Here is a 9,940-nt window from a genome sequence, read left to right as displayed (position 1 = left end):
ACAGACAGATCGTAGCTCACAGATCAATAAGAAAACAGTTCAGTACATAAAGAAGAAGCTCGGTGAGAATCTGTCTGCAGAGAAAAGCATCAATCTGTTCCACTGTCTGAATGAACTGAATGATCGTTCTCTAGTGGAGGAGATCCAACAGTCCCTGAGATCAGGACGTCTCTCCACAGATAAACTTTCTCCTGCTCAGTGGTCAGCTCTGGTCTTCATCTTACTGTCATCAGAAAAAGATCTGGATGTGTTTGACCTGCAGAAATACTCTGCTTCAGAGGAGGCTCTTCTGAGGCTGCTGCCAGTGGTCAAAGCCTCCAACAAAGCTCTGTAAGTCAATATGTAATCAAACTTCGCTTTAAAACTTTGTTATAGACAGTCACTCTAACCCCCCCTAACCCTCTGCTATCACACATCTGTATCCCAACATATCCCAAGGTTTTTTATTAAATGGAGACGATCGTGGTTCAAGAGTTGGCAGTTCTGGCTGGGAGGTCTCTGTGAATGGTACTCATGGCCATTGCTCAGTATCAATGGTCATGAGAATTTGCATAATTATAATGAAGGTGACTTCCCAGCCCATTGTTCCTTCAGTGGGCTGGTTTCAGGCATCATGCAAATGTACTGTTTATAAGTTTGGGGAAAGCTGCAGTCAGCTGAGACTGAAGAAGTCACTTGGATGGGTGATGAAACGTTTCTCCCACTGAAAACGCTACGTCCAGATGAACAGAATCAACTTTTGGAGATGTATACATCAATGCAGATCTATAGTAAAAAATTCAAACAAAGGACAAAAGAAAGGTTTTGACCTCTGAAATTTTAATTTGGAGTAATTTTTGACACAACCTTTAAACATTTAAACTCAACAAGTTTTGATCTAAAAACCACATCCACACTGAACTGTGCACAAAAAAACTCGACTAACATGGGATTTCTCTTTAATCTTTGTCTAAGGAGCTTTAATCTTTCTAAAACCTCTCGTTTTCGCCAGTTATTGTTCCACAACCTACATGGTTAGACTATCCATTTCTCAAAATAGAAGATTTAAAATAATCTAACATAAATCAAATTAAAAGATATGTTTCTGTGATATATCATGTCATTTAAATATATATTTAAATAAATTTAAAATAAAAACAAACAGAAACAAAATATTAAGGGACCACTCTGTTCCTACTTCTATATGAGTAAATATCTAAACCTTTGTCTATATTCATCTTTATTGGGATTTTTCCGACTTCTTTAGTTTCCAAAAGCAAATCAACCAAAACTGTCAATATTTCAAAACATATTTTTATTTATTTAAAAAATATATTAAAAAAGATGAAAAATTGTGTTTTAAAGGTTTCCCTTGATCATAAAAGTATAACATTAGAAAGTTACAATATCTCTTGTCAGTGTGACCACATTTTAACTACTTTGCCATATGATACCTATTTTTCCAATTTTGTCTACAGTTCGACTATTTACATTGTTAATTTCATATTTAGCTTGTTGGGCTAGCACCAATGTAAGTTTGCTTCTTTGTCTTTCCCTTTCTATTCCTCACCCCGTCCCCATCACAAAGTCCAGGAGAACAGGTTCAAGTTTAAAATTTTCACAAATTAAAATATTTCAGTAGCATTTTTCAGTAATTGCAACAGAGCAGTATAAAACACTGCTTACTGCATATCTGCATTTTCTGACAGCAATTTCAGTACCACTGTTTTAGCCAGTTTTAAAAAACCGAGGGTGTGCAACAAGGTCCAGTATGAGATTTTAAAAAATATATATAATTTTAAAGTATGAAGCTAGAGAACAAAAATCTAGACCCCAAAATTAGAAGAATATGTCATCTTAAAATTATTTGCATTGATGCTTGTCTAGCCCCCATCAATCTATGTTAACTGTTGTTTTGAATCATAAATGCTGCAATTAGGCTCAAAGTCGCAAAGACTATAGTATGAGTGTGCTGTTGTGTACTGAGCCAAAAAAAAATATCTACCAGCTCCTCACTGATTCCTACTTAGATATATTGACAGGGGATTTCTTTAAATCACCCCGCAGTTCTTAAGCTAAGAGCCCTGAGTTAGAAAACACAAACACTGCAGTTGTCTTTCACTCGCGAGGGCAGTCATGGACGCACGACCTGCGTCTCATCACTGTCTGCGTGCTTTATTTATACAAGTCTGTGTGTGTGTGTGTGTGTGTGTGTACAAAGATAACAGAGTTATTCTAAGAACTCTGAGCAGAGGTTCCCCTTTTCTAAATCTGTATGTTCTTACAGAAAGAGGAAGCTGTAAGTTGTTTATCACAGAAGAGTTCATGTCAAAAGTTATTAGGTGAAAAGTCACGTAGACATATGGTTTGCTTAGTGATCAATAAAAGAATACATTTCATGTAGCTGATCACATATACACGATTTTCCTTTGACATATATTTTTTATGTGTATATGTTTTTTTTAATTATTTGTACAGAGTTAATGCATGGTATGTATTGAAGCGTAAGTTTTTTTGTTGATTTTACAGTGGCTTGTGAAAGTATTTGGCCCCCTTGAACATTTTGTCACATTACAGCCACAAACATGAATCAATTTTATTGGAATTCCCCGTGAAAGACCAATATAAATTGGTGTACACGTGAGAAGTGGAACGAAAATCATACATGATTCCAAACATTTTTTTTTTTTTTTTTTTTTTTTTTTTTTTTTTTTTACAGATAAATAACTGAAAAGTGGGGTGTGCGTAATTATTCAGCCCCCTTTGGTCTGAGTGCAGTCAGTTGCCCATAGACATTGCCTGATGAGTGCTAATGACTAAATAAAGTGCACTTGTGTGTAATCTAATGTCAGTACAAATACAGCTGCTCTGTGACGGCCTCAGAGGTTGTATAAGAGAATATTGGGAGCAACAACACCATGAAGTCCAAAGAACACACCAGACAGGTCAGGGATAAAGTTATTGAGAAATTTAAAGCAGGCCACAAAAAGATTTCCCCATCATTCCCGATCATTCCAAAATGGAAGGAGTATGGCACAACTGTAAACCTACCAAGACAAGGCCGTCCACCTAAACTCACAGGCCGAACAAGGAGAGCGCTGATCAGAAATGCAGCCAAGAGGCCCATGGTGACTCTGGACGAGCTGCAGAGATCTACAGCTCAGGTGGGGGAATCTGTCCATAGGACAACTATTAGTCGTGCACTGCACAAAGTTGGCCTTTATGGAAGAGTGGCAGAAGAAAGCTATTGTTAACAGAAAACCATAAGAAGTCCCATTTGTAGTTTGCCACAAGCCATGTGGGGGACACAGCAAACATGTGGAAGAAGGTGCTCTGGTCAGATGAGACCAAAATGGAACTTTTTGGCCAAAATGCAAAACGCTATGTGTGGTGGAAAACTAACACTGCACATGACTCTGAACACACCATCCCCACTGTCAAATATGGTGGTGGCAGCATCATGCTCTGGGGGTGCTTCTCTTCAGCAGGGACAGGGAAGCTGGTCAGGGTTGATGGGAAGATGGATGGAGCCAAATACAGGGCGATCTTGGAAGAAAACCTCTTGGAGTCTGCAAAAGACTTGAGACTGGGGCGGAGGTTCACCTTCCAGCAGGACAACGACCCTAAACATAAAGCCAGGGCAACAATGGAATGGTTTAAAACAAAACATATCCATGTGTTAGAATGGCCCAGTCAAAGTCCAGATCTAAATCCAATCAAGAATCTGTGGCAAGATCTGAAAACTGCTGTTCACAAACGCTGTCCATCTAATCTGACTGAGCTGGAGCTGTTTTGCAAAGAAGAATGGGCAAGGATTTCAGTCTCTAGATGTGCAAAGGTGATAGAGAGACACCCTAAAAGACTGGCAGCTGTAATTGCAGCAAAAGGTGGTTCTACAAAGTATTGACTCAGGGGTCTGAATAATTACGCACACACCACTTTTGTTATTTATTTGTAAAAAACGTTTGGAATCATGTATGATTTTCATTCCACTTCTCACGTGTACACCACCTTGTATTGGTCTTTACGTGGAATTCCCAAAAAATTGATTCCTGTTTGTGGCTGTAATGTGTCAAAATGTGGAAAAGTTCAAGGGAGCCGAATACTTTCACAAGCCAGTGTATTTTGATCCCCCCCCCCCTCCTTTGTTTTTTTCCAGACTGAGTCACTGTAACCTCTCAGAGAAAAGCTGTGAAGCTCTCTCCTCAATTCTCAGCTCCCAAGCTTCCTGTCTGAGGTTGCTGGACCTGAATAATAACAACTTGCAGGATTCAGGAGTGAAGCTTCTGTCTACTGGGGTGAACAGTCCATACTGCAAACTGGAAATTCTGCGGTCAGATCAAGTGATATTAGTTTTTTTTATTTATTTCATCAATTAGCAAAAAGCTCTAATAAGTAAACTTCATTCATATGTGTTTGTACTTTTAGTATTTCAGTCCAAGTCAGAGTAAACTGTCACATTTCTGTCTTCTTTAAGATAAGGCAATGAGGATTCCAGCAAGTCCTGAAAAAGTATTAAATACTGAAAAATCGAATAGCTTCTAGCCGCACCATCAATAGACTTTAACGCAAGTGTTATTTGTCTTCTCGTTCAACATTTTTCAGGCTGAATGTCTGTAACCTGTCAGAGAGAAGCTGTGAAACACTGTCCGCAGTTCTCAGCTCCAAGTCCTGTAGTCTGAGAGAGTTGGACCTGAGTAACAACAACATAAAGGAGCCAGGACTGCAGCTTCTATCTGCTGCTGTGGAGAGTCCATACTGTACGCTGGAAATTCTCAGGTCAGGATTTCGTCTTTTCCACTGAAAACTTTTTAAAACACATTATATCAATAGATAAATGGCTTACTCATCTATGACTGTAATTTCAGACATGAAGCCTAAAGTCCTGTGTTTTACCATTTTGACACTTAATAATGTCAATACAACAGAATGTACATTTTCAGGATCAGTCTACTTTAGTTCAGTATACTGTTTTAGACCTGAATGAGGCTCTCTAACATTCTCTCTGAGAGATAATGTTACTATTAAATGCAAATAATTTCTCATTTGACTTTAACATACAGTGGGATGCAAAAGTTTGGGCAACCTTGTCAATAGTCATTATTTTCCTGTATAAATCATTGGTTGTTACAATAAAAAATTTCAGTTAAACATATCATATAGGAGACACACAGTGATATTTGAGAAGTGAAATGAAGTTTATTGGATTTACAGAAAGTGTGCAATAATTGTTTAAACAAAACCAGGCAGATGCACAAATTTGGGCACCGCAAAAAAAGAAATGAAATCAATATTTAGTAGATCCTCCTTTTGCAGAAATTACAGCCTCTAAACACTTCCTGTACGTTCCAATGAGAGTCTGGATTGTGGTTGAAGGTATTTTGGACCGTTCCTCTTTAAAAAACCTCTCTAGTTCACTCAGGCTTGATGGCTTCCGAGCATGGACAGCTCTCTTTAACTCACACCACAGATTTTCAATAATATTCAGGTCTGGGGACTGAGATGGCCATTCCAGAACGTTGTACTTGTTCCTCCGCATGAATGCCTTAGTGGATTTCGAGCAGTGTTTCGGGTCGTTGTCTTGTTGAAAGATTCAGCCCCAGGGCAGCTTCAGCTTTCTCACTGATTCCTGGACATTGGTGTCCAGAATCTGCTGATACTGAGTGGAATCCATGTGTCCCTCAACTTTGACAAGATTCCCAGTCCCTGCACTGGGCACACAGCCCCACAGCATGATGGAACCACCACCATATGTTACTGTAGGCAGCAGGTGTTTTTCTTGGAATCCTGTGCTCTTTTTCCTCTGTGCATAACGCCCCTTGTTGTAGTAATAATAATAATAATAATAATAATAATGATAATAATAAAGCACTTTCAAACAAAGTGCTGTACAACTAAAGAGATAAATAAAATAAAAGCGATACTTAGGAATACAGGTAAAAGACACGATACAAGTTAAAAACAATAAAAATTTAAAAACTAAAAGCCATAGAATTAAGACAAGTAAGATAGGGTGAACAAATGTGTCTTCAACTTAGTTTTAAAAACCTCCACAGAGCATGCCTGCCGAATATCTTGAGGGAGGTTGTTCCAAAGAAACGGGGCACGAAAAGAAAAAGCACGCTCTCCAATTGTCTTTTTTCTGGCTCTAGGAACTTTTAGAAGGCCAGAGTCCTGAGATCGTAGAGCACGAGATGGAACAAAAAGGTGTAAAAGGTCGGAGAGGTATGTAGGTGCCAATGCAGTGATCCATAGTGTCAAACGCAGCACTTAGATCCAGCAGTGATAAAACTGAAGTGCGATCAGTCTGCATTTAACAGCAGATCATTTACCACTTTGACTTAAGCCATTTCTGTGGATTGATTTGGTCTAAAAGCAGGCTGAAATGGTTCAAATAGATTGCTTGTTGAGAAATGCTCAGTGAGCTGCTTAAAAACCACTTTTTCAAAGATTTTTGATAAAAAAGACAGATGTGAGATGGGTCTATAGTTTGCGACCATGTCAACATCCAGTCCAACCTTAGTAAATCCAGACAGAGAAATAACCTTGAAGTCACGGAACAGTTTATCAGCACCAACAGGCTAAGCAGCTGAGTAGTCTAATGAACAGCTTGAGGAGGGAGTAATATGATTTCTAAGTGTTTCTAAGTGTTTCAGCCCTGTCTCTGAAAAACGTAAGAAAGTCACGAGCTATCAAATTAGAACAGCAGAGAGTTGACTTACTCTCTGTAAGTTGCGACACTGTGTTGAAAAGGAGTTTTGAACCTCTTATGCCCAAATAACTCAATTTTCGTTTCATCAGTCCACAGCACCTTATTCCAGAATGAAGCTGGTTTGTCCAAATGTGCTTTAGCAAACCTCAAGAGGCTCCATTTGTGCTGTGGGCAGAGAAAAGGCTTCCTCTGCATCACTCTCGCATACAGCATCTCCTTGTGTAAAGTGTGCCAAATGGTTGAACGATGCACAGTGACTCCATCTGCTGCAAGATGATGTTGTAGGTCTTTGGTGCTGGTCTGTGGGTCGACTCTGACTGTTCTCCCCATTCGTCGCTTCTGTCTAGCCCAGATTTTTCTTGGTCTGCCATTTCGAGCCTTAACTTGAACTGAGCCTGCGGTCTTCCATTTTCTCAATATGTTCCTAACTGTGGAAGCAGACAGCTTAAATCTCTGAGACAGCTTTCTGTATCCTTCCCATAAACCATGGTGGTGAACAATCTTTGTCTTCAGGTCATTTCAGAGTTGTTTTGAGACCCCCATGTTGCTACTCTTCAGAGAAAATGAAAAGAGGAGGGAAACTTACAATTGACCCCCTTAAATACTCTTTCCCATTATTGGATTCACCTGTGTGTGTAGGTCAGGGGTCACTGAGCTTACCAAGCCAATTTGAGTTCCAAATAATTAGTTCTAAAGGTTTTGGAATCAATAAAATGACAACAGTGCACAAGTTGATGCATCTGCCTGGTTTTGTTTAAACAATTATTGCACACTTTCTATAAATCCAATAAACTTCATTTCACTTCTCAAATATCACTGTGTGTCTCCTATATGATATATTTAACTGAATTTTTCTATTGTAACAACTAAAGATTTATACAAGAAAATAATGGCTATTAACAAGGTTGCCCAAACTTTTGCATCCCACTGTATGTGAATGTAAAGTTTATCAGAAAAATTTTCCAAAACTCCAGATTTAAGTGGTGCCAAAACAATGGCTTGAGAAAGACCTTTGCTGTACAGTCTTGGCCAAAGGTTTTGAGACTGTCACAAATATTGGATTTCACAAAGTTTGCTGCTTTAGTTTTTATGATGCTGATTTGTGTATACTCCAGAATGTTATGAAGTGTGATCAGATGACATAATGACAAAGTCCTTCTCTTCAATGAAAATGAACTTAATCCCAAAAACCCCATTTCCACCACACTTCATCGCTGCCATAAAACGACCAGCTGATATCATTTCAATAATCTTCTCATTAACACAGGCAAGAATGTTGATGAGCACAAGGCTCATCATTATGTCACTGAGTTAGAACAACAGACTGGAGTCATTAAAATGAGGGCGATACTTGAAATCATTGTAATTCCTGTTAACCATACACCGAGGCAGCAAACTTTGTGAAAAAAGTCAAAGTTGTTAGGTCAATCTGCTTCCTGGATTAGTCCTTGACACCCAGCTGCACAGTATTTGCAGGTTTTGATTGAAACTGTGGCCGTTTATCAATGCCCAAGTACGCGAGTACGTACTCGCATTCTCGGTGAGTACGTACTTGCCGAGAACGCACGGGAGTACGGACTCGCCGAGAACGCGAGCACGGACTCGCGATATGTACAATTGGAACACCTGCGTGCGTGATGATGTCACAGGTCCGGAGTTTTACTGCCGTCCCTCTTAATTTAACTGTGAGTAACATGTTATGAAGCTTAACTTTAATCACAGCCAAACCGGTTTACTCAGGAACAAATAAAACACTGAAATAAACCAAACATTAACATTTAGAAGTGATCTAAGTGACTTATATATCATTTGTAACCTCAGTAGTGAAACCTCTATTAATAAAAATAGTGTACATGTACATACGTGTACATACCTTAATAAAAACAAGCAGGTGAGATGTTAGAACGCTTTTATTTCTATTCTAGTGGACACTCAATACTATAGACAGCTGCTGGGGTTTCTTTAACCTGAGTAGTGAGAAGTCCGCGAGCGGGGGGTGGGGGGGGTGGGGGTTGAAAACGATGTGCCGGGTCCGCTGTTGAGTTTTGGACGAAATGCATTCTGGGATATATAGCTGTCCCAAGTCCACACCGATGCATGCTCGATAAAGCGGGCGGATCGAGAACACATCCGGGACTTTTTCGCGTTCTCGGCTTGATGCGTACTTCGAATTGGAACAGTACTTGGTCTCCGACTGATGACGTATCACGAGTACACAAGAACGCAAGTACGCACAAGTACGCATATTGATAAACGCCCTGTGTGTGACTGTGTGCGACGTATGAGAGAACTATATATACGCATTTGGCTTGTAACGCTTTAGACCTGTTGATGCTTGCTAGCGTCCGCAGCTCTATTTTTCCGGAAATCTCGAATAAAGATGATTTTTTTTTTTTTTTAGCTTCGACCACACTGAGTCGGGTTTTCTCTATTCAATACTGGGGATAAAAGAATTGGGTTTAATACACAGTCTGTTTAAGCTTTCAAGATAAACAAAAGAGGAATATAAAGATATATAAAAATAACGAAGGTTATGTTGGACTGTTCCTTTCTGAGTGTCTAAGATAAGATAAGATAAGATAAGATAAGATAAGATGACCTTTATTAGTCCCACATGTGGGAAATTTGTTTTGTCACAGCAGGAAGTGGACAGTGCAAAAGTTATGAAGCAAAAATTAGAAGAAAATAAAATAAGAATAAATACAGTATACAACTGTACAGAATAGAATAAAATAAAATACTATATACAATAAGATAAAAATAGAATACAAATGCTATATACAACTGAGTAAAAAATACAACGATGCCAGGAAGATTATTGCACTTAGTGTTATTGCACATGTGTGTGTTTGATCAGTTAAAGTCTTTAACAGTATGTGTATGAGAGCCATGTAATGTCCATGTGTGCATGCTGACTGTGCTGCTCTGACCCCTCCTCCTTTCAGGGTGGACCCTGCTGGAGTCCGATGGTTGAGACCAGGTCTGAGGAAGTGTAAGTGTGTTTTTAATGGGATTCATGAAAACAAAGCAGCACACATTCAACCATCTTCATCATGTCAGGAGTCATCATCAAAGTGTCAATCAATGAACAGATGATGGATCAATAACTGCAGCTGGATTGTGTCTGTTCTCTCCATCAGATTCCTGTCAACTCACAATCGACACAAACACAGTACACACAAACCTCCAACTGTCTGACAACAACAGGAAGGTGACACGTGTGGAGGAGGTTCAGTCATATCCTGATCA

General features: G+C 39.2%; 1 long non-coding RNA gene across 1 annotated transcript; it reads left to right on the top strand.

Moving 5' to 3' along the window:
- The first annotated feature begins 283 nt into the window (after window positions 1-283).
- Window positions 284-9,683, top strand: LOC120438095. Its single transcript, XR_005611664.1, has 4 exons — window positions 284-330; window positions 4,139-4,312; window positions 4,585-4,758; window positions 9,637-9,683. It is a non-coding gene; the product is annotated as an uncharacterized LOC120438095 (long non-coding RNA).
- The last annotated feature ends 257 nt before the right edge of the window (window positions 9,684-9,940 follow it).

The sequence above is a fragment of the Oreochromis aureus genome, linkage group 3, assembly GCF_013358895.1.
Source record: "Oreochromis aureus strain Israel breed Guangdong linkage group 3, ZZ_aureus, whole genome shotgun sequence".
NCBI classification, from domain to species: domain Eukaryota; kingdom Metazoa; phylum Chordata; class Actinopteri; order Cichliformes; family Cichlidae; genus Oreochromis; species Oreochromis aureus.
Note: the sequence above shows the minus strand (reverse complement) of the source record. Positions and strands in the feature narration are given on the sequence as shown.